General features: G+C 36.9%; 1 protein-coding gene across 1 annotated transcript in view; it reads right to left on the bottom strand.

Annotated features, from left to right (window-relative positions):
* LOC134747264 (E3 ubiquitin-protein ligase goliath-like) overlaps positions 1-26,688 on the bottom strand; it is a 104,506-nt gene that overhangs the window by 51,231 nt on the left and 26,587 nt on the right. The window contains exon 2 of the mRNA XM_063681879.1: positions 21,966-22,001. The gene's annotated coding sequence lies outside the window, so the exon portion shown is untranslated. The remainder of the gene's footprint in view (positions 1-21,965; positions 22,002-26,688) is intronic.

The following is a 26,688-nucleotide window of genomic DNA, read 5'->3' on the forward strand; positions in this document are numbered from 1 at the left end:
ATGACTTATCTGACGCGTAATCGAGTCGAGCTATATTAGTGTCACATCTGACTATCTGACGCACGTCTTGGTGACAATGGAATCTCCTTATCATCACTAGATCATTAACCGGAGTGGCCTACTATCAATAAAGATGAATGACAGGTCCATTGCCCGTGTAATGTAACCTATATTTAGGGAAAAATTGTTATCGGTGACTAAATAAAATAAATAGATTTATGTCAAGATTTATGGGGGCTAAATAAAAATAGTCAAAAAAAAATTAGTACAAAATAAAAAATATTCTATGACAATAGACGTCTGCAAATTATATTGGAAAACATATTACACATTCACTCAGGCAGGCATTAATTAACAAACCGCATTTGACTTATTAAAATTATTTTCTCCAATATGTATATGTATCAAAACGTACTTATTGTTTCTTACCTTTAAAAGACACGTTTAGTTAGACTAAGAAATCAATGTATACAGCCAATAAATATAACGTATAAAAAAAGGATAACGGAAGGCGTTTTTCGAAGTGTCTTAGATAACTTAGTTTTTTTTAAACCCCGGACGACACGAATTTTAAAGTTTGCTGATTTCTGCACTCGGCCGTACAAGTCAAACGCTGACAATATACCTTGATAAAACATTGCCAACCAAGCCAACAATTCACTGACACTTCTAAGTTTGTATTTGCTTTGTTTGGCTGCGTGAATTTCGTTTTCGATGTCAAGATATGCTTCACCAACATTTTGGCAAATAGGGCCTTGTAGATGTTGCGGCATTTCATTCACTTAACTAATACGGATAACTGCCGTTTTCTGCGATAAACGACTTCCTTAAACATTTTAACAATAGCATTCATTGTCGATTAAAATATGAAGGAAATTCGGCTCCCAGTTCTTCAAGGCGGAGCAACTTCCTACTTACGTAACAATAGTAATTACTCTTATTTGTTCAAGATTTGGGTATCTCGTGATATCAGGGGCCTTTATGATTCATAGGTGAGTAGAATCTAAAAGTACAACGTTTCTTAAATAGGTAATCTATATGACTTATGTATTTAATGTATATGTAGGCGTTATCTATGCGTGGTTGAGGAAAAAGGAACTGTATAGCGTTAAACGCATAAGCTATTATTGTCTAATTTGTCTACGATGGAGTACACAGCAGCACTCTGGTCATGGGAGGACCTTATGTTATTGCAATAAAATTTACGATCTGTCAGTTAACATTGTTAACGATGGTGTATCATTTCGATAAACGGGGTAAACTCAGTATGTTAGTCAGGGCCATATACGGCGACAATACTATCTGTTAAGGGGCCCACTGACTATCAGTCCGGCGGACGATATCGGGCTATCAGTTAGAACAAAAATTTGACAATTCCGAACAACTGACAGGCCGATATCGTCCGGCGGACTCATATTCAGTGGACTCAGGGGGTCCCTTTAGGTATATTACATTATGGAATTTCCATATCAAAATCCCTTTTTCCTTATTTATAGATCAAAACTCCGGAAATATCAGTTTGCATTGTGGACGATGGTGTATCATTTCGATCAACAGGGTACTCAGTATGTTTGTCAATTCATGGCTTTGACCGTGGGTTCTTTAGTCAGGGCCATATATTTAATAAGAATGAAGGAATTAACGATATCTGCTATATTTCATATCAAAATCCCTTCTACCTTATTTATTTTACAAATTAAAACTATCTTCCGGAAATATTTGATACCGTAAAGTTTTTCATACGAAGGAATTAAGTAACAAATATAAACTCATTACGTATTTTACGATTATTTTTATGTCCTTACGCAGTCGTAACTTCATTCTGCTACCGTCGTAGATTATTTCGGGTTTGTTTTACGACACTCTTTTGTTTGGTTCTTTTATGGCCTGTTAACTGCATGTATATCCATTGTTTTACGTGAGGAGATTTTGGGTCGGTTGCACCAAACTGTTTGTTATCGTTAAAATGTTCGCTAAATTTTATTGTATGGAAAGTTTTATAGTAAACCGCCGCCACGCGCCGGGTGACGTTGATCAGTCTGTCAAATGCAGATGGTGCAACTGACACTTAAAATTTAAATTTTGATCAAACACAGCATAGGAAATACAAGAGGTGTACAACTGACCTAAACAGGCTTTGGAGTTGGAGTTAAATCTAAGTTTTCAAAGACTAATATTATACTTATATTTTGGTTTTGATTTACAAATGGACTCATATTTTATGTACATACTTTGTTGCAACGTTTCATAACTGTTATAAAACCAAAATAAAGTAAATAAATAATTTAGATATATGTATTTGAAAATCTGTCATAAAATCGAATAAAACTATAGTTTTTTTTTAAAGTTATTTAGTCGTTTCCTTAATGATTATGAAAATGTTTGATTGGAAGTAATCTTAAGTAGATACTAAAAGTGAAGTGTCAATGTACATGTTTATGTTTCCGATGCAGGCCACAAGATGGCAGACCATCCAACGCGCACGACCCCAAACCCCAATATGCCCTGAAATGAAAAGGTGTGACCACAATTGTGTGGTAAGCATAAATAACACTAGACCCTACTAATAGTGTTGTGTTCCTGCCAGTGAGTAAGGTTGCCAGAGCTCGAGGGAGAGGAGTGTTAGGGTCGGCAACGCGCATGTAACTCCTCTGGAGTTGCAGGCGTACATAGGCTATGGAGACTGCTTAACATCAGGCGGGCCGTATGCTTGTTTGCCACCGACGTAGTATAAAAAAAAGGCAGCACGAACGTAAATACTGGGGTCAAGCACCTATATCACGGTTGCTTGTGATGAATATGATAATCCCACACTTGTGTATCTGTTGATCTAATCAAACTTTGGACAAAGGACGTGTACAAAGTATTTGATCGTTTCTGTGCATTGAAGATTAAGTTAAACTACATACAGTCAGCTGTAGTAGATATCTAAGCTATGAGCAATTACTCGTAATCGTAAGGGGTTGATTTAAAAAAAAAGTAGCCTGTGTACGTATGTAATTATGTAGGTATACCTACCCCCTGTTTTTTTTTTTTGTTGAAAATACGTTTTATTTTACACATTTTATAGTAAGGAAATTTTAAGAGCTAAAAAAATTTATACTAATGAAAAGTCTCCTTAAATACATTTTCGCTGTTGAGTTTAAGTACATATACACTTGAAATTGTTTTCGAAAATAACAATAAGTTATACACATGTCTGGGAACGGTATAAGTTAGTGAAAACGAGAAAAGTCATAAAAACACGTTAGTAGGTTAAGCCGATCGCAAAACAATGTGCGTCACCGTTACATAAATGAATGCTAATTTGTGTTTCTTATTACCCGGTTATTGGTTTTAAATTAACTTAGGGCTATTATTTTTTATAGGCAAGTTTAAACCGTCTGACATCTGTGGACTTCTTTAAATGACAGTTGTTATCGCCATATTTCAAGGATCAGAAGGTCTCCCGCGCAAATTGAATTTTGGTTATCTGCCTCTATCACTCTTGCATATTCGAGCAATAGAGATTTTCGCGGTTGAAGCTCGGGCTAGGAAAAAAATAATTACCGGCCGTTTGGAACAAACCGTAAATGTAATTGGAGTTTAGAGTCCGTGATAGCTAACTCTGCAGCTAACAGTGTTAAAACAAACATCATATTCATAGAAACTCCCACACTTTGTAATTGCAAAGTCTGTGCAGAGTTAGCTATGTAAACTATATTTTGTTTGATGAAATTAGCTTATATGAAAAGTTTGAGAGCACTCTAAAACAGAATGTGCTAAGGGAATGAGATCTTTAGTAGTTAAACACGGCTTCTGTTCTACAGTGGCACTTCATTACTACTAACTACATACTATATATTCTGTATCCCACCGCCCTCCACCCACAGCCACACCTATAAAAAAGAAAGTACCCTACCTACTTACCTACCCGTACAATTATCATTCAACTTCTAAATTATCTCCCGCTGCGCCCTAAACACTAATACATGCTAATTCAAAACAAACATCCACGTAAAACTAAATTAGCTCGGCCTTAAAAACCTTTAAGCAGCCTTCAGTGTCAAATAAAGGCATTAACAAAGTTTAACATATACCTTTTCGCTTCTGAGCTTTTAAAACTGGCATGTTAAAAATATACAAACGTAAGCCTTATTCCAAAGCCATACGTTTGATAAGTTTCATGGGTAGGGGTCGTACAGTCGCCATCAGATATATCGGAGCGGCAAAAGTGCTCACAAATATCTGAGCGCGCCTTTATTGTCCAAGGCGTTAATGTGTGTTCAGATAGTTTTGAGCACATCGGCCGTTCCGATATATCTGATGGCGACTGTATAGTAGCAACACTCTTACTTGACCATTTTTGAGCCCTATTCCATCACAATAAGGTATGTGAAGAGTCATTTATTAACATTAGACGATACAAGGGCGCAAGACGGCCGTGACTGGGCAAGGTTCGGAGCCACGGCCGGGGGGTGAAAGTTATGGTCATGGGGAGATTGGGGAGGGTGGCTTGTAGGAGGCGTTTTGGGGTAAACGTGATGTTTCGTGGCAGATGTCATTCAGGAGAACGGAAGAATTAAATTTGGCTGTGTTTTTATATTTTAGGAGCAATGAAAACGTTCTATGGGTTGTATTGGTATGCGATCTAATATTAAGAAGAATTAGTGGGTAGGCAGGAAAAATAAATTATAAAATATGTATATATATATTTATTACTTTATATAAGGTGTGCTACAGGCTCTACCGCGTCGTAGCACAGAATAAATAATACTACTAGGTACAGAAGATTTACCGCTATGGCCGCTAGGTGGCGCAAGCGCGAGCAAGCGGTGCGCGGCAACTACCTTTGGCAACTACTATGGCTAGACACCAAAATTGGTGTGGGCCGCGTGTACTCGCGTGTACCTTACAAAGTATGGCTAAGAGTTGAAAAAACCGGCCAAGTGCGAGTCGGACTCGCGCAGGAAGGGTTCCATGCCATAACGCAAAAAACGGCAAAAAAATCACGTTTGTTGTATGGGAGGTTCACTTAAATATTAATTTTATTCTGTTTTTAGAGTTCCGTACCCAAAGGGTAACAACGGGACCCTATTACTAAGACTCCGCTGTCCGTCTGTCTGTCACCAGGCTGGATCTCATCAACCCAGATAATGTATTTCTGTTGCCGCTATAACAACAAATACTAAAAAGTACGGAACCGTCGGTGGGCGAGTCCGACTCGCACTTGGCCGGTTTTTATTAGTATATGTTGTTATAGCGTATAGAAATATAGTTGGTCAAACCAATTTGTCAGTCAGTAACAACCAGGAAAATTATACTCATTCCTTTCTTTTGGGCGCTAGTACTATAGTGTAAGACAAAGATAGTATGATTCTCTCTGTCTATGTTTGAAATGAGACAGTCCTTTGACAAACTATACATCATCTGTGAAAATTTCAACTGTCGACCTATCACGGTTCATGAGATATAGTGTGGTGACAGACAGACGGACAGACAGACAGACAGACAGACAGACCGACAGCGGAGTCTTAGTAATAGGGTCCCGTTTTTACCCTTTGGGTAGGGTTGAAAGTAGGTACTTAATACAAATAACAAGGCTTGTCCTACGTCCAACCCTACCGTTCGCGTGACGGCACGAACCCAAACAAACGGACGCTAATAACAGTGGCATTGGCTGCCATGTATCAAGGTTCACGCGTGCTATTGCCGTGCTATTAGAAGTTAGGTTAGGTCATAAAGCTTTAGAGTCGCTGAATATGTTGGTTCAAAGCTTACACATCACAATCATCACATTTATGTAGCAGCTTAGGATTTTTAGGATGATTCATCATTGGCAGCTATGTATCAAGGTTCGCGCATATATTCGTATCATTCGAAGGTAGTGTGTTGAAAAGCGGACCAGGTATACCTACAAGTTTCGTTAGTAATAACTTCCCGGGCTCGTCGTAACGTCATATGACTTTTATATTAGAGTTTTGAATTATTCACGGTTAGTTTCACTAGACTTATATTGACCACGGTCTATATCCCGGTCAATATAAGACTTTCATATTATCCATATTCTTTAACTGCTTTATGAGTTATCGCCCGGGAAGATCTGAATTATTTACAATTACCGAACGATTCATTTCGTATAAACAGATGCTGATTCAAATCCTGCCTCTGTTTTCGCCTTTTTAGGGTTCCGTACCCAATGGGTCAAAACGGGACCCTATTACTAAGACTCCGCTGTCCGTCACCAGGCTGTATCGCATGAACCGTGAAAGCTAGACAGTTAAAATTTTCACAGATGATATATTTCTGTTGCCGCTATAACAACAAATACTAAAAACAGTATAACTTAAATATTTAAGTGGGACTCCTAATACAACAGACGTCATTTTCTTTGCCGTTATTTGCGTAATGGTACGGAACCCTTCGTGCGCGAGTCCGACTCGCACTTGGCCGGTTTTACATAACCATGAAATGTCATGATCTGAGTATTTATACTAGCATACTGAACAACAATGTAATTTTAAATCCTTGCGAATTGAAAATTTAAGTGTGCTTTCATTGTTATTTTCTGCAACAATTAAATTGCAAGTTGTCTTTCAGTCCATTGTCATTATTTACATTTTGGATGACGAAATTTAATGGGTTTTCCCGCCTCGAAATTTGTACTGAAATTATGAACACTTTCATTCGACGTTAAAGAAAAACAGAATATCTGCAAGTGAACAATAATAATATTTTTTATTTCAACAAAAACATCTATTTAAAGAGTGTTGTACAAAGCAGTCACTGGTAAAACTTTTCCGCGCTCTCATAGGGACTACAACTCGGGTCAACTAGGATCTTTAATTTTATGAAAGTCATTATGTCACCTCGATTTCAAATGCCAGTTATTATTTCTTATAAGTAGGTATTGTTTTACTATTTTTAAACTTAATTCATTAACTTTCTTACAGAACCTCACCACAATTTTAATAACAAATCTCACCACAACACAAAAGACAAGGCTAACGTGAATACAGCATGCAAATAACGCGAACAGCGAAATGATTCATCGCACCCGCACCGTTAAACCGAAGGACGTCTGAAAGCTCTTGGCATTGCCTGCAAATCAAGGTCCATCGAGCGAGCAAGGTAGAGGTTATGGCATAAGGGTAGTCCAAGGCTTACGAGAAAACGGTTCGTTCAATAAGGGCTACTGTTTTTATGCTCGTCAGTTGGCGCCACTGTTGAGTAAGGTCCGAAGTACAGCTGTCAAAGTCATTGTTGTTATGGGTGCGACAAAGTTTTTAATTGTTATCATATTTAATACATACAATAACACCGTACCGTAAAAAAATCTAACCTCTTAATAAGTTGCTCCTTGGGCCCGCTTAGTTTTGCACCTCTTTTTCTTAACTTTTAAACTTTAAAATTTAAAGTACTGACGCTCATTGTGCCGTAACTCATATTTTCAATAAATAATCCGAGATATTACAAATAGTTCTCAAATCCATACTTTCTGTCTGTGTTCCCTCTTTACGCTTAAACCGCTGAATCGATTTAGATGAAATTTGGCATAGAGATAGGTTGAGTCCCTGAGAAGGAGATAGGATAGTTTTTATCCCGAAAATCATCCCTTCAGAAAGTAAAAACCGGGGTGGAATTGAGATAATTAATGAAGTGCCTGCTAATTTGTGTGCGTAATATGCTCAAATTGAATGATTGCTATGAGAATTTTTCCAGGCGCTATACTTACTTTAGCTGCTGTTACTAAGACCAAGCAGACGAAGTCGCGGGCAAAAGCTAGTTCATTATAATTGTAATAAACGCGGCTAATACACACAGAAACAGTGACAATTGACATTTCGGAGACCTCATCACGCTACACTAGCGCCTCTAGCGACAAATTCATACACGGTAGCCCTCATTCGATTTGACTGATAACGGCCGGGAGCCGGGAAGCTCTTGGCATTGGCTCCGTGAATCAAGGTCCATCGAGCGAGCAAGGTAGAGGTTACATAGGGGGTAGTCTTGTCCAAGGCTACCCCCTAGGCTAGGCTAGGCTTGTCGTTCGATTCGATACAATTTGATTGATGAATTTGATTGGTGTATCTGTTTGCTTTAAAGGGGTAGAATTAAGGTGAAGGTTATAGAATATGGGAGCATTCTTGTGCAAGGCTGCGAACCAATCGCCCGATTCAATACAATTTAATTGATGACGGTAGATACGATGGTTTACCGATGTTTCAGGTGTATGTGTTTGCTACTTTGCTTTAAATCATAGACATAGTATATACAAGTAGTTATAGATGCGCCACCGAGCGACCGGGGGTAAGAGAAAGAATATTCATATAAAATTTAGGCTGCATAGGATTTTTTCTCTTTCACTCTTATAAATTTCGGTATTTCGCCATCGCCTCCTACATATGATGCCACCCGGTCGGTGATAAGGACAAAGCATGGCACTATTTTCTCTTTCCTCTTATAGGAATCGCAATAAGACGTATCTTTCTCTAACAAAGAGTGTCAGGCCCTTGCTTTCTTTAAATGGAGTGTATGAAGGTGAAGGTTACGGTAGGGGTGGGGTGGGGTGGAGGGGTCCACGTAAGGCTCTGAATTCAAAGCCAAATGATTGATGGTCGGTATCGGTGCTTCAGGTACCTAATAAGTGTTTACTTTATATGAGTATAAATGTTATTACGACGGGGCCCATGTTTAAAGGTAAACGTGAAGTAAATTGGGTTTCGTTCGATTATAATGTTGATTGTCAAATAGGAATTAGGATATCGTTGTATATTTAATCAAGGTGAATGAATGTAAAGGTTATGGCGTATGGAATACGTAGGTAGTAACCGAAGGTTGAACCGTTTGGTGTCTGGTTACAGGTTTGATAAGATAATCAGTTATGATTGTTTTTTAACGTTTCCTTGTAGTTGTGTTAAGGATTTTGTTTTCGAATACGCGTGTTTGTGCATGTTATACACTTTGCACCGTTTAAAGCTACATTAATAAATCTACATTCGCTATATAACTACCTGCCTATGATAGTTGTTTAATGTTATTTATTTACAATAAAATGATGGTGCATTTTGACATTTTTGACCATATTTTGACAAACAGGGCTATGTACAGTACAGTATCAATTGCAAGTGTTTTTAAATGGCCGTGGTATTACAAAGATCGCTGTAAGGAGGTACTAAGGCTATAATACAACTGTACCTTTTATATTAGCTCAATCTCAAGTTTCCAATAAAACATCAACTGGATCTAAATATAAAAAAAACTGACAAAGAAAGCCTAATAAGTAAACTATTGTTTCGTATCATCTAAAACTTCCTACGTTCAGTTTTTGCGTCATCCAATCAGGAATTGGAGAAATGGAGCGGATCAGTCTTAATTGGCGGTTTTTGCAACCGGCCGCTTCCGCGAGAAAAACGTTTCCACTCTGTTGAGCTCGTCGCTAGGCGGATTTGTACATTGTCGTTCATTCAGTAACACGACACGCAAAACACGTACAAGAATTCTCCAATCATTAATCGCAATGCAAATAATTTTGCGAATTAGGGCCCTTTCCCACGCACGTCCAGTTCAGCGGGAGCAGAGCCTACCGCGAGACACGTTCGACGTGTTGCCTCTGTCGCGCATGGGTGGATTTCAAAATCCGACGAAAAGTTATGGTTCGGTCTTTATAAAAAAAACCTCTTTATTCCTAACAAGGTTCAAAATAGAATAAAAGAATGAGAATGCAGCCATTAAGACTAATGTCCATTATTTTATAAAGTTATTATAGGCGTTGGTTTAAAGTTCATGGTTATGACAGTAATAATAATAAAGCATAAGATATAATCACGGATATGGCTATGCGAATGTTTTAGAACTAATTGAGTGAAAAGTAAGTCAGACGATATTAATTCTTATGTCAAAGGGACAAGTGAAATATTAGTATGTCGCAGATTAGTTCACTTTATCTATACAGGAATAAAGGTGTACAGTTGCCATCAGCTATATCGGAGCGGCCAAGGTGTTCACAATATCTGAACACGCACTATAACGCCTTGACAATAAAGGTGTGTTCAGATATTTGTAAGCGCCTTGACCGCTCCTATATATCTGATGGCTACCAGTATACAATAGGTATCTAATAAAATGAATCATCAGTAGACTCGCATACTCGTAAGTGTTGTTGTTAGTATACCTACCTTGTCTACCTGAAGTAAAACGTTACTACACAGTGTAACAGACGGCCAGCTAAGTCTATAAATACAAAACGCTTACCACCGCCTCAAGAAAACCAATGCAAGTATGATCTACGATTAAGAATAGTTGTTACGAATTACGAAGTCAAGTTATAATGGACGATCTTGACAAAACAAAGAATTTTCTGGATTAGGTAGCCGGTTTATCTGCCACAACTATTAATTACATAACACAGCATAATAGATAATAGGTTGCATTAAAAACCATCGATGTCAACGTAATTGATGGAAACTGATTTCACGCACGAGTGCATCTTGAGGTAGTGACTGTTCAATAAAGACATGTCTTTTGTGCGGCTTGAACTGAACCTTCAAATAGCTAATCTTTACTCTCGCTGTACGATATCTTGCCCAACTGGCCCTGTCAACCATTATACCTACTCCAAGCTCTAAGGTAGCAAAACACGGGTTTAAAATGGTAAACGTTTTTACCAGTTAACTATGTATTACAATCGACATCTGTGAGACTGAGGAGTCAATTAATGTTTAACAATATACAATGCACGGACGAAGTTTTCTATACATATTCCCAGATGGAAAAACAGACGTATTTCTCATACAAAAGGGATCTTAGTGCGACTGGCGCTTACGACGTTATAACTAATGCCTCAATACAAATGTGACACGTCATGGTGTAAGTGCCTACCGCAGTAAGCTCGATTTTTCTTGAAAAACAAATGGAACAACTTTTCTCCCACCATACAAAGACATTCAATCACTAAGGTTGACTGTGTTGATGAATTTTAATTCAACAGACTAAGAATTTATCTCTATCCGTCTTGGTTTTTGCATCCTCACCTGCTGCTTCGCTTTCCACTTACCGGCTTGTCTCCTATTCTAACGATGGGCTTTGAACAGAGGTAGGAAGTCTTAGGAAGTAGGTATACTCAGTATTATTAGTAGCGGATGACACTAAGCTAAAAAAGAACCTAGTTAGCATTATGTGATAACTTTACAGCTTGCTGTAGATATGTTATGTATAGAGTGCGGAAGATAGTCTGGGTGCGTTGTACAATCTACTATTGATGTAATGTATTCAATGTTAATTATTGATGTTGGGTGTACTATACCTAAATACGAATGCTGAAGCCTGCATCCACACCACGACGAGTTGAATACTTGAATAGCCCCCGAACCCTTGTATAAGACACTCACTAAAACTCCAAATTAGTTTACAATAGATTATTTATTTTGAGTTTTCTATAATTAAAGCAATACAAATCTCTTATCCAACAACTTGCTTTTTTTTTCTCTGTCTTAACTTAATCCCCTGTCAATGTCATTATTGTCCAAAACCGCGGCAAACCATCTGTCACTTGTCAGATATTTAAAAATAAAACTAAAAGACCGTTTGAGATATCCTCAACATCTAACACTTGTTACCTATCTAATGGACATACGGGTGTACATACGTTTGTTATGGATGTTTTCAGTCTATTTCATTCCAATCTTAAAAAACAGAGTATCTCGTAATTTTTTTTTTACTACATAACCTGTACATAAAATTGCTCGTTGTCGCTATCCTTTATCATGCACGCACAGCACGCATCAAAGGTTGACTGACCAAGGCTCACGTACTATCGCTCACACTGTTAACTGACAGGTTGTACGCCTTATTACAAAAGGCCTAACCACCGATGGACAGTTAAGAGTGTTGCTGTTGCGAGATAATTGTCTCATTGTAGGCATGTATGTAGGAAACACGGTCCAAATAATTATATAACATCGTTTAAATACAATAAAAGCTTGTTTTTATTGAGTTAAGGCCTTTCCATCGGTTTGCCGCTGTCACTGTCACATTTCGCAAGAAAGAACGGGAAAGATCATGCGCGCCAAGTGTTAATTTTGATCGAATTTTGTCGATTTTTATTTATTTTAAAAACGTTACCTTACAATATCGAAATTCGAAAGCTATGAAATTACTATTTAAGTTAAGATTGTTTTTTCTTCTTTTTTTGTATATAGTATCACATAATAAATAACCGAGTAAAGTTGGATTAAAAGTCCGAGTTAGAGGTTACTTTGGGAATTAATTGTATCGAGCGAAGTGTCATAATTCGTGTATCGGAAGCTATGATATTAAAGATAATATAGTCAAGAACTACCTCTATTTTTTCCACGTCTACGAATATCAACGCCTCTTAGAAAAACATGTTCATATAAGGAGATTTTTCGCCTTCTGGCTCAGGGAACCGCCTTAACCGTCGTGTGTTTGTTTTCCTAGTGTTTTTGTATGTAAAGATGAAGCAATGTGTAAAATGGTTTTAGCTGATTGGTCCATTGTGTCGCCATACAGATTAACTTGGTTGAGCAACCGCTGACAAGCTGTCATTAAACCCTTTCGCAGCGTCTTACGTAAGCGAACAACTCGCGAACGCGCAGCGAAGCGGCGCGGCGCGGCGGGCCCATGGCGTTCGCGTTCGCAACGAGATCGCCCACGTAGGACACTTCTATAGGTATCAAAGGATTGATTCACCCCGCGCCGCATAGCTTCGCATCGCGTTCGCGTGTTGTTCGCCTACGTAGTACGCTGCGTTTCAAACCAGTGCTTTATGTAGTGCAGTGAAAAATAAATATAAAAATATTATTGGGCAATAAGACTTGTTCGCCTACGTAGTACGCTGCGTTTCAAACCAGTGCTTTATGTAGTGCAGTGAAAAATAAATATAAAAATATTATTGGGCAATAAGACTTGACAGCCCCATAGCAGTAAGTTCAAAAACATTTAAAAAAGAAAGAACCAACAGCAGTCCCACTTTACCAAATAATGATTTCCAAGGCATTCCCTTTTAGCAGCTAATAAGCTAGGTTAAATACATTTAAATTACTGTGATATCAAATTTATTTCGGAATGTTTAACCCTGCAACAAAATAACTTTACAAAATCATTAGATCAATAAGTTCTAGGTCCATCGTACCGTACCGATCGTACGTCGTGATCGTACGTGACCTCCGTTGACAATCACACGTTGGTTACAACTTACAACATACAACAATGGCAGATGTGTTTGTGACGTCACGTTGCAAGTGCAACTCCTTTGTTTTACTTCAACTATAGTACAGTAATTAACTAATTAATTACGTTTCAATTATGTTTTGCAATATTCCTATATTAAGTATATAAATGCCATTGACGTTGGTTTTAATTTATTGTTATTGTTTCTGCTTAATTTAATTGAAAACGTATCTAACGCCGCGTCTCACGTAAGCGAACAACTCGCGAACGCGAAGCGGCGCGGCGCGGCGGGCCTACGGCGTTCGCGTTCGCAACGATATCGCCCACGTAGGACACTTCTATAGGTATCAAAGGATTGATTCACCCCGCGCCGCATAGCTTCGCTTCGCGTTCGCTTGTTGTGATGCGTATTTGGTGCTGTAGCACACGTCACACAGATTTTCCAATCTTCGAAAGCGACATGCAGACAAATTTAATAACAAATAAAGAAGGGTTACGTAGTATGGACATTTCTATACAAAATGATACAAGCATGTCCGAACATGTGATTATCCAATCAAAATTCAGTTTTCGAAGTGCGGCTCATATGAGCTCATGCCCTTACATTGGACGCGGATCCGTACGCCGCTCCGGTGTGCGAGAGGGACATCACATGCCGGTGTCTCGTTCACACACCAGTTTGATAACCCTATATGTTTTACGGGCACTCCCGACGTTCAATATGTCATTGTTTCCACGTCCCAGAGATAACATCCACTATTGTGTTAGTGATATTGAATCCTATTTGCTCTCAACGCTATTGTATATATTATAGTAGTAGTAGTAGTAGTAGTAAATCACTTTATTGTACAAAACAAAAATTGATAACATGAAATTCATAACTATTCACTATCATTATAACTATTGAAGAAAGGCAGGTGAATAGACAATTGTTAGGGATAGGTGACATTTTTTTTAAATAAACCTGTCTGTGACTCGTTGATGACTTGGTTCCGAAGTACATATTTTGTATTTTAAAGGGTTTTCAAAACTCGTAGGCCAGTCTTAAGCAATCGAATGAACCAATCAAAGCTGGACTACAAAAACACAACTTAGTTACACTTTTCGTAATGCTCAAAACCTAATTAAAAGCGGTAAGAAAGACTGCAGCGACAATATTATAACGTAACAATTAGAGAAAATGACACTTTTTGACACCGCTCGGTGATAGAGGGATAACAAGTCGAATAGGGCCCAAGCTATTCAAATATAGTAACAGTATCAGAGGGTATCAGCCAGGCCACTATTATACGTGATAACATCTCGTGAAGAACGCCGACGGAATACTAAATGACCTGTCTGTTTGATGGCCAGACACAATGGAGTATTCTGTTCCGTATTTTAATATGTATTAACGTATTATACTTCAACAACGGCCTTCTAGTCTAGTCGGTTGTGACCCTGCTCAAGAAGCTTCTTCTTCTTAAGGTGCTTCTCCAACTAGTGAAGGTTAGCAGTCAGCTCCGCATATTTTTGTTTGTCCTTGGCGAGGCGAAAGAGTTCGGCCACCCTTTTAATCCCGGTCCATTCTCGGATGTTACGCAATCACGATTTCCTTCGACCGCCATCTTTCCTATTTCCAGCTACCTTTCCCATCATGATCGACTGCAAGAGTTTATATCTTTCATGTCTGAGAACATGCCCTAGATAAGCAACTTTGCGTTGTTTGATCGTCTGCAAAAGCTTGCGTTTCTGGCCTGCTCGCCGAAGAACCTCCTCGTTGGTAACTCTAAGATATGGACATCATGCGCCTGTTAGCCCATGTCTCGAATGCTTCTATACGTTTCCTGAAGTCTTCCTTTAAAGTCCAAGCCTCGCATCCGTATAGAAGCTGGAGGTCCCGGGTTCGAATCCCGGTAAAGGCATTTCTTTGGGTGTTCATAACGATTATTTGTTCCTGAGTTGTGGATGTTAGAGAGATAGTTGAAACCGTGCTAACAAATTTATATGATCCCAGGGGTATCAGTTATCTGTGCAGCTAACTTGCCGTAGAGGGCCCTATAAAGGGTTAAGCCCTGAATCCACCCTCGTAAATCTACAGTATAGAATAGTCTAGACAATATCGGTGAACTTTTTTGACTTTGCGTGAGCTCAACTATACTGCACTCTATCAGCCTTCTCGGAAACTAACCTGCAATTAGGAAATAACGAAACTGATTAGTCAACATTGCACGAAAGCCGATAACGCAACAGGTGGCTGTGTCCGAAACAATGGAGTTTACCAGCGCTCGTAACAGTATAAACAGTATAGCTTGATTTCGTTTAACGTTACACAGCACAATCATACTCTTTACGGGTTGTATGGATGTTTTTCCACTTTACTCCAAAGCCTTATGAGGCTTGCAAAAAAGGCCCTACCCTTTATATATCCAATCGTGATCCAATCCAATATATACATAATAAAAACAATAAAACATTATTGAAATTTCGCAAAAATCTGTTTTAAATTAAATCATTTAGTACTACTTTCTCCAGACGGTTTGAAGGATATTTTGTAATTTAGGACACCATTGTTGCCTTACCCCCAAAAAGCCCACTGCCTAAAACGTGCCAATTGTAGCATATATCTACTTGTTTCTAAATGAGAATATCATATTTTAATACAAATTCTAGACTTTTTAGATGGCATAGGCCAAGGGCTGAAATTATCGTACTATTGCGTATGATACGATAATAATCATTGGCATTGGATCATGTATTTGTATCGTACCAGAGTCGAAATTATCGTACGGCTGGCAACCCTATAAAGGCATTCAGCCACCAGCCAGCCCAGCCTTATAACCATTGTCCATACTGTTAAATGACAGTTCGTAAACCTGGAAGTCCTGGAAGCCTTCGAAGCGATTAATTATATTAGGCACGAGCTCACAGTCGCAATCTCGCAATACGTATTTTTTTACTCCAGCACGTCTATTTCTTACCTACTTAAAATGTCTGGGCGTGATATCTAAATCAACTTCATTAGAGCGCGGCGCGTGGAGCAAGCCGGCGCTTGTCTATAGGATCATAATAGCAGTGTTATAATGAATATTCATACAATATAGTGCAACTCTTGTTTTTTTATGCTAACTTCTAGGCAAAGATCTACGAACCAAATTGATTTATTCTTGTATATCGGTAGGTAGGTTACCTCGATTTTATTTATCATTAAAGGTGTCTGCTGCTGTCTAAAAATATTGTGTTCAACGGTACATAAGAACCCATTTTATGTACCGGTTGCACAAAATACTATTGTGAGAATAGCAGCTGTGGAATACTAAACTGTAAATTTTTAGAACACTGATTATACTTATTATACACTGTGATATTAGCATCGATTAACACACGTGTTAGCATGAATTAAGCTTTTGTTTAACTTTGAGTCATGCGGGCGAGGTCGAATAACAAACCTTAATGAAATTCGCATAATTAAAAACTAATTCTAAAATTCAATTAGTTTATATCGTATTTCGTATTTGCATGTTGACGAATAGTGTTAATCCACATTGATTTGTTCAATTTGTTGATTTATTTATTTGAAAAGTGTCTCTGTCTACCTACTCGTTAACTAGTCAAATAACTGAACGAAGCTATCTGAGTATCAAAACGCTGATATCACTGTAGGTTAATTAGACAAGCAGTCACACGCATAATATATAATGAATAAAAATGTAATATAGATTTTCCGAATTTTATAATGGCAGCTGGATTGACCAATTTACTACGCAATTATCCTACTACTTTCCCGGCATTTATCTACTAAAATGACATATCGGTCGGACAAATTGAGGCAATAGATTTGATATTCTAGAATCTGTCATCTAGTATCAAAAACACAGCAGCCCGATTCAGATTCAACAACTTGTTACGGTTTTGAACTGGTTTTGACACGATCTTGACGGTCGTCTTGGGTCTTACGCACTACCACAGGGGACACACTATACATCAAAAATCACTTGCGTTTCTATGTAGAGAACGAAACCTCGATTTCTGAGATTTTTACGCAGGATTTTTCGCCTCAGCTGCAGTTGTCCTTATCACACTAATTTTAGGAGCCGTCCCCGTCATTGCAGTGCGGCAGAGATATTCACCAGATATATTCATAAGGGCACCAGAATTATTAAACATGTGAATGAACGAATGAAGAGCTAAAATAAAACGAATGAAAATAGTACCTACTCATCTAACTCTTGATCAAAATGTTTTCTGAAGATAGTAGAGATAATAACGGGCCTATCCCAAAGCAGATACCATTTTCCTCAAAGGACTTTAAAATGAGGTAATAGATATTTTCGGTGCAAAAACTTTTAAGAGTTCTTTGACTCTCGCATGGGGTCAAGTGTTTTGTTTTTTTGTCAATTAGGCAATGTCTCGTGTCTGTTAGGCCGCGTCCCCACTATGTCGTAACTAATGAATTCTAATTAGTCTTTCTTAATTAGAATAGGCGTGGTCCGACACGCACTTAGTCGGTTTTTTATACCACTTGCACGAACTATTGGTATTTCATTGTTCATATGTCTAAGAAGAAAGGTCAACTCCATATTTTTTCTACGATTTTAACACGTCTATAAAAGTTTCGGTTTCGGCCGAAACTGAGTCAAAACCGAATCCTCGGTTTCTACAAATAACTCGGTTTCGATCGGACACTACTGTAGATAAATATAGACGTATTGACCACAGCTAAGGTGGTGTAGGTACCTATAATTTCGAATCGATAACCACTGGCTTCGTAGGGAAGGTCAATACGTCAATACGAACTTAGCCTGTGGCCATGGCCGTTAATTTGTGTGTAAATCTTTTAAAACTGTTCGTCCGCAATGAGAAGTAAAACTACTCTTGACTGTTTGTGACTTCAGGAGCATTATATATGGATTTAACAAAAGCTTTTGATACTGACAAAATCTTATTATCAAAACTGTATAATTATGGCATCCGTGGAAATACCTACAATCTACTACAATTCTACTTGATAAACCAAGAACAAGTCACGCATATTATAACTCGAATTTGTATTAAGTCTAAGAAAGCAGTCACATTTTGTTCAGGTTTAAAACAAATAAATTCAGGCGTCCGACAAGGAAGCCTGTTAGGCCCACTTCTCTTTTTAATCTACATTAACGATATGCTGCAAGATCACAGATGAGATTTATTTGCAGATGATAGTACTGTGATTTTTGCTAGCGAAAACGTGATTTGAGCCACACATCAACAAAAAAATAGAAATAACAAACGATTAGCTACAAAATAAATCTCTATAAATATAAACAAAACCAAAACAATGAACTTTAAACAAAGAAAATAATTAATTTCTGATTTAAAAATCACAAATTTACAATACAAAAAGATCAGGCTATTGAGGACATTTGAGGAAAGAGAGAGAGTTGAAGCAATCACGTACATAACATCTGTAAAAAACTAAACAAATATTCATTATACCTTACATAATTTGCGAAAAGTAGTAAACCAGTCGACTGTTTTAATTACTTATCACGCTCACGTAACATCCACTCTGAGGTACGGGGTTATATTTTGGGGCAATTGTACTGATAGAGAATTAGTTTTCAGAGCTCAAAAAAAGTGCGAAATTTGGCCATTTTCTACATACATTTTAATATCTAAATGACATTTTGTTATCATTCGCGCGTGCATTTCGCTCGTACTTTTTCTTACAGTATTGGCGCGAGCGAGACGCACGATCGAATGATAACAAAATGTACGTTTGAATTGGCCTCCTGTTTAACATGGGCTTGTCATTCTCCGTATGTTACAACAAAGGAATTGTAAAACGAATCTTAACCGTACAAACAAACTACATACAATTAACGCGAAAATGTATGAAGGTGAACGCTCCAAATTAACATTTTCGCTTTCATGGTAACGGCACATTTTAAATGCCAATTAAATATTGAAATCGTCGAAAAAAGAGCGTAAAAGTGAAACCGTCTGAGTCACGGCCTTTGAAGAAAGCACAACCTTTGATGTGGTTAAATGTGGTATTAATAAATGTAACGATTGGATTTGGGACAGTAAACGTCCGCCGTTGAGTCATGAATACTTTAACAAAGGGAATTAAGAAAACCATGGTTTCAAAGCTTTTTACCAAGAACAGAAGGCAGTATACAGGGTGTCTCTGACCACGGGGCTTTAAATTCAGGGCTCGATTCTACTCGCTAAACTGAGCTACTTTTATTATGGGACCGACCCCAAAATCGCGAAAAAAAATTTGGCTTTTCCATAGAAAACGTCGACATCTGATCAGCCAAAACGATGTACTGTACTGTATACAGGTTAAGGTAGATATAGTGCGACATAAAATAGTAGAAATTAAATAAAATGGAACTACAAAAATCCATACTAAATTGATGCCATATTTAAGCATTTTACGTCAAAATTGTGACAGTTACGTAGGAAGACGCCCTCAATAATTTTCTTCAATTTCTTGTCGGACTATAAAAGGATTTGTTTTTGTAGATACGAATGAAATTTCTCATTTATCTATCATATATTATCATAAAGATGTAAACACAGACTGCATGTAAGGATATTTTTGGGAAACCTGTATGTATGTCGTGACCTCATAGAATTTAATCATTTCATGAAATGCCATTTTAGAATTTTGACTTTTTCATGATGTTGCTAACCGATCATTTCATGAAATGATTGCCACATCATGAAATGAACAATTCTAAGATCTGGCCATGACATGTATACTTAAAATAATAAGGCCTAGAAGGTGGGTCCTGGCCCCGTCCTGGCCCACCGTTGTTTTTAATGTAATTAAAATATTTTTTTCATTTTTCATTTTATTTATTTAGCATATATAAGCATAACAGTTCTATACTTTGGTATACGCTTACTACACTGACATAAGTAATTTGTAGCAGTGATTGTGAGGTAATCGTATTATAGCTTTGCTTTGTAATACTCGTATGTCTTCTTCGGAACTTAGTTTAGCTTTTATAACATTATTAGCCAGTATAATACAGATATTTTTGATCGAGACTATTCTATAACTTTTCGGCCCTCATCGAACCGTGTTTCTTCCAATGTACAAGTCTTAAAGACGCATCAAGCAATTGATCAATCAAATTTAAATATTATATGTGACGTTTTCAACCAAAAGGTACCACATTGTCGGTTGTCGATAAGTTTGATTTCAAATTGAATCTATATGGAAATAGCACCTTATTGACAACCGACAAACCCTTTGTACCTAAGTTTGAGAATGGCACATATTTAATTTTATAGATACTCTGACATCGGTTGACGTACTCGTACGTAATTGTCGTCTAATTTGTTTAATGGCTATTGTACAATCTAATGAAAAGGTTTGTTTTAACAGATTTTACAAATATAATTGAACTTTCTTATAAAGCAATACATTTACTTGTGTCTGAAATGATAACATGAAGGCAAGCGCGCTAGAGGAAGAGCCCCTGCAATATGGTCGGATTCCATTAAACATGCATGTGGTTCCTTCCATGCAGAGGGCAGCCCACATAGCCCTTGATCGCGTTAAATGGAGGGATATAGTTGTTGGTCACGATCCTCGGTCATGAGGGAACGACGAAGAAGAAGAAGAAGAGAAATGATAACAGGGAGAAGCGATATGTGCACGAGTAAATAAATAACTAGGTCGACAGTAATTAACTTGCAAAATTTTTTATAGCACCATCGATTGTATGGGGGCGGCATTTTGACGGCGGATTCGTGTGAGTCTAGGTTCATTCCAAATACAAAAACATTGCCGTGCCACATGCAGCGCTGCATTGCTGTGGCAAAAGTCAAAGTCAACGTAGAAAGTAATTCTTCATAAATTGAGTGATGACGGTCCCCACCGCACGTCATCGTTTCGTGTCGTGTTTAAAATGAGAAATCGCTGTTAGTCCAGTAAAAAAAACTTTTTTAAATTCGTTAAACCTACATTTCTAAACTCACCCCTACACAGTCACCTTAATACACAATATAACAATTTATGTCATGTGACATTTAAAGTTATGGTGTTTAATCGAGGAGATAGGAAGATCCTTGGTGCACACCAGGAAACGGACGACTGGTTGTAAGCCTGCCGTATCCAAACCAATGTTTTTATAAACGTCTTAAGTGTCTTAAGTCGCCATCAGATATATCGGAGCGTCCAATGTGCTTACAAATATCTGAACACGCCTCTATTGTCAAGGCGTTAGAGTGCGCGTTCAGATATTGTGAACACCTCGGCCGCTCCGATATATACAATACAAATCCTCTTTATTGCACAACCTTAGGAAAAATTATATATCTGATGGCGACTGTACCTATAGTAAACCGTTTGGATCTATCACAAATTTAACATTTGCAAGATATTTTAGACGCAGTGCCTTTTTGATAGGCGTACAACAATTTTTTCATCGGTACGATAATTTTGGCACTCAAATATGATAATTCTTTGCCACTCACCTGGCAACACTGACTACGGGTAGAACCGGCCGGAGGTCTTACGAGGATTTATGAACCTCGAATGCATATAAGACGTTTTGTATATAAAGCAGGGCAGTGCACCTACGCTTTGTACGAGCAATGTATGTATGGTAATGCAAGGTTATGAATTGTCGATATGGCATTGTTTCTTGTGTTTCTGCCGATCCGGAAAATGGTTCGTAAGTTTGTTTCCGTGTCGTAAATAATGTATTTATTGATAGAGTTAAATAAAAAAACAAAGTGAATAAAATTTCAAATTTCAAAATTCTTCAAATGTCAAATATCAAATGCAAAACTTGACTTAAGACTCAGTTTTTTACCTTACTTGTCAGCTCGCACGAAGCACACCAATGTACCTGCAAACAAACGTAAAAAATAAAATATTTATAAGTAAAAGTAAGGACGGAAATGGTCCATTATTTATGGGTTTGACACAGAAACTTTCTCTTCAACGAAATAGGTACTTACTATGAGAGATGTTCTTTTAAATATATCTACTCAAATTGAAAATGAAAAATGAAAAATGATTTATTTGTGTATCAAAAATGCAGCTTATTACATTTTTAGGAGTATTCTATTCTATTGTTAGACAGCCTGGGAATAGTGTCCTGAGCCCTAAACTAGGTAAACCTGTCTTATAGGGATCAGGGAATAAACCACCGCCAGTTCTAGCAATGCAGCAAAGGTTGGTTGTGAACACAAGTTAAAAACAGATACAGATGGTCAGATCGCTGTTACTTATAAACAACTTAAGATGTTTTAGGGTTCCGTACCCAAAGGATAATAACGGGACCCTATTACTAAGACTCCACTGTCCGTCTGTCTGTTTGTCTGTCACCAGGCTGTATCTCATGAAAGTCATGAACTGTGATAGCTAGACAGTTGAAACTTGAAATTTTCACAGATGATGTATTTCTGTTGCCGCTGTAACAACATACCTATACTAAAAACAGACTAAAATAAATATTTAAGTGGGGCTCCCATACGAAAAAACGTGATTTTTTTGCCGTTTTTTCGTAATGGTACGGAACTCTTCGTACGCGAGTTCGACTCGACTTGGTCGGGTGTTTACAGTTAAGCAACGATAACCGTTCTTAAAATTTTCCGAGAGGTAAAATCTTTCCGCATAATTCAAAGATTGTGCAAGTGCAAGTCATAATCAACACAACAACATACCTAGTCATTAACAATTAATATAATTTACATAATTAAATAAATATTAAATCATTTTGCGGTTCACAACAGTTTAAATTCGATTAAATAAATATTATCAGACAACCCTAATACACAAATCAATCTCGTTAGCTGTGGGACTAAGCTTAATAAGGCTTGTGTTAGTTGTGGGTATAAATACTTAAATACACAGAAAAGAAATACATTCCCTTATCAGGATTCGAACCCGGGACTTTCTACTTCGTAGGCGGGGTCACTACCGACTGCCTATTTGGAGGCCATTAATGAAATAATATTTTATGCAACATAGACATCAAAATTACCTATTTGTAAGTTGATTTATAACCTGTATTAAGTACAATAAACAACATGATTTTATATCGTCCGCAATTTCATTTACTTCCTAAGGCACGACCTCTAAACACAATAAATTAAAAGCACTTACAAGGGTTAAATATTCATAGTAATTTGCCTTCAAATAACCTACCTAACAGAAGGGTTGCTTTACCTTCAAACAGTTACATAAGAAGGAAGTTATATAATAAGGTTATTTAAAATTAATCACGTAGCGGCTGCCATTGCCGGCGAAACCACGAGTCAAGTTCACGACCGGCCAATAATGATGTGGTTACCTATTCTTTGTTTACAAGCACTGTGTAAGTATATAAGCCACCGCTCGCGCCTTCTTTCCATTTTCACATTAGCTTCCTAGAAAAAAATGGTAGTTTTATTTGAAATCAATATTAAAGGAAATTTAGTTGAATTTCTTGTGGTTTGAAATCGAACGAAACAAAAAAAAAATGCAACTGTTCCAATTGAAAATGAAAATTTCATTAAAATAATCAGTAACTACTACGGATAGGGCCGTGAGCTCCTCTACAACTTTTGAAAAACACGATTTCCAAATTTTAAGTCGAACCTACAACTGCGTACGGTGTTTTAGACCTGTACCAATAACTTCTGAGGTTATAAGAATATTAATGTTGCTTATTTTTTATATATAGTTTCCAGACCATATACTAAACCTAAAAATAATATTTTGTGTCATCCTAGGTATTTGCTTAGGTAGAAATTTAGGTATTTCTTTTTTCAATCAGCATTCTGTAAAAAAAATATTCGAGACGAAATTTTTTGTTTCCCTGTAAAGGCAAAGTGGCTTCCGACGTACACACGCATTTTGTGTCATTTTCATCCACGGGTATAATGGCATTTAATAAATACCTAATATTGATCCTAAAACGCCTAAAAAAATATTAGAGTCGGTAAGTGAAGTGTTGTACTTTACAGAACATTGTTATATGTTATTCAAACAAATCTGTGTCAAATTCATCCACCGCTTTTATTTAAAAAAAATTTTTTTCTAATTAACACCCTGTATCTGCCACAAAAAAAAATTCATATTATTAAGTTTACGTCTATAATATTATAATACCACATTGAGACATCATTCATAATTTGGGTCATTTTGATCCACGGTTTTTTTACTATCTGGCAAAATAAAACTCAATTGAGCAAGAAGGGCGTGCGCGGGGAAGGGTACCTACGCGGGTGGGGTGCTTATTATACTTGCCGCAATATCAGCTGGCGACTGAGATCTTAATACTATCTCCTTTACCCTTGTTAAGTTAAGACCAACCAAGAGATGGCATTATGAGCTGTCTCGCCACTTAGTTTTGCGATACAGTGTATTTATTTCATTCGGAGGCATAATTACATTGTCTTATCAATCTTACCGTAGTAGGTATATAAATATAATTAAAAATAAACTGTAGGCTGCACTCCTCATACTGACCAACATTTGTGACGTTCCTAATCAAAAGGTACCACTTTCTCTGACAGGTTATTTGTATAAAGATATAATCAAATTTCGTCTTTATGGTAAACGACAAAGTGGTACCTACCTTTTGATTGAGAATGTCACATCAGCGACTTAAAAATTACTTTTGTTTCGATTTTTAGTAGACTTTTTAAGTTTATTTTAAGACGCGATTTATTGTGATTTTTGTTATGTTTAAGCGTGGCAAGCAACATTAATTACATTGATGATGATGTTCATTAAATACAATATTTTTTCATACTATACTGAACTGTCACCCTATACATGAGAATGAACAGCGCCCTCTTGACAATGATCATATATTACTGGTCAGGCTTTAATATGTGTCATAATTTAGTAAAGTCCCCTTTGTGGATTCTAAGTTTCCGAGTTACAGCAGTTTAGTGAAAGCGTTTTTTTTTTAAATATAAATTAAGGGTTGAATAAAGAGGAAAGAAAATTTGATTATTTTTGCGCTACGACGCACGGTTTAGGAGATACAGCCCTATAAAGTTTTTTTTATTGTTTTTTTCTTTTTTACATTGTGTTTTTTGTATATTACTTTGGGGTTTCATAAAGGGGAACGAAAATTTAATTATTTTTGCGCTACGACGCATAGTTTAGGAGATCAAGCCCTATAAAAAAAAACTTTTTTTTTGCGTTTTTTTTTGTATAAATTAATGGTTATATAAAGGGGACCGAAAAGTTGATTATTTTTGCGCTACGACGCACGGTTTAGGAGATACAGCCCTATATAGATTTTTTCTTTTTCTTTTTTACGTTTTTAAATCTTAATTAAGGGCTTCTTAAGGGGAACGAAAATTTGATTATTTTTCGCTACCATGCACGGTTTAGGAGATACATCCCTAAAGTTTTTTTTTCTTTTTTTTGTCATTGCGTTTTTTGTTATTACTTTGGGGTTTCATAAAAGGGAACGAAAATTTTATTATTTTTGCGCTACGACGCACGGTTTAGGAGATACAGCCCTAAAATGATTTTTTTCTCTTTTTCTTTTTTGCGTTTTTAAATCATAATTAGGGGCTTCTTAAAGGGGAACGGATATTGATTATTTTTGCGCTACGATGCACGGTTTAGGAGATACAGCCCTATAAAGTTTTTTTGTTATTATTTTTTTCTTTCTTTTTCTTGTGTTTTTGTATATTATTTTGGGGCTTCATAAAGGGGAACGAAAATTTTATTATTTTTGCGCTACGACGCATGGTTTAGGAGATACAGCCCTATAAAGATTTTTTTTTTAAATTTTGCGTTTTTTTAAATATAAATTATGAGTTGCATAAAGGGGAACGAAAATTTTATTGTTTTTGCGGTACCACGCACGGTTTAGGAGATACAGCTCTATAAAGTTTTTTTTCCTGGTTTTTTTTGTTTTTTTTTTAAGTATTAATTACGGGTTTCTTAAAGGGGTTTTTTAAATTATTTTTGCGCTACGACGCATGGTTTAAGAGATACAGCCATAGCAGCAATGATTTTTTTTTTAAATTTGGCGTTTTTTTTTTAAATATAAATTATGGGTTGCATAAAGGGGAACGAAAATTTTATTATTTTTGCGCTACGACGCATGGTTTAGGAGATAAAGCCCTATAAAGATTTTTTTATTGTTTTTTTCTTTTTTTCTTTTTTTCTTTTTTACATTGTGTTTTTTGTATATTACTTTGGGGTTTCATAAAGGGGAACGAAAATTTTATTATTTTTGTGCTATGACACATGGTTTAGGAGATACAGCCCTATAAAGATTTTTTTGTTAAATTTTGCGTTTTTTTTAAATATAAATTATGGGTTGCATAAAGGGGAACGAAAATTTTATTGTTTTTGCGGTACCACGCACGGTTTAGGAGATACAGCTCTATAAAGTTTTTTTTCCTGGTTTTTTTTGTTTTTTTTTAAGTATTAATTACGGGTTTCTTAAAGGGGTTTTTTAAATTATTTTTGCGCTACGACGCATGGTTTAAGAGATACAGCCATAGCAGCAATGATTTTTTTTTTAAATTTTGCGTTTTTTTTTAAATATAAATTATGGGTTGCATAAAGGGGAA

Source organism: Cydia strobilella, chromosome 14 (assembly GCF_947568885.1).
Source record: "Cydia strobilella chromosome 14, ilCydStro3.1, whole genome shotgun sequence".
In the NCBI taxonomy this organism is placed as follows: domain Eukaryota; kingdom Metazoa; phylum Arthropoda; class Insecta; order Lepidoptera; family Tortricidae; genus Cydia; species Cydia strobilella.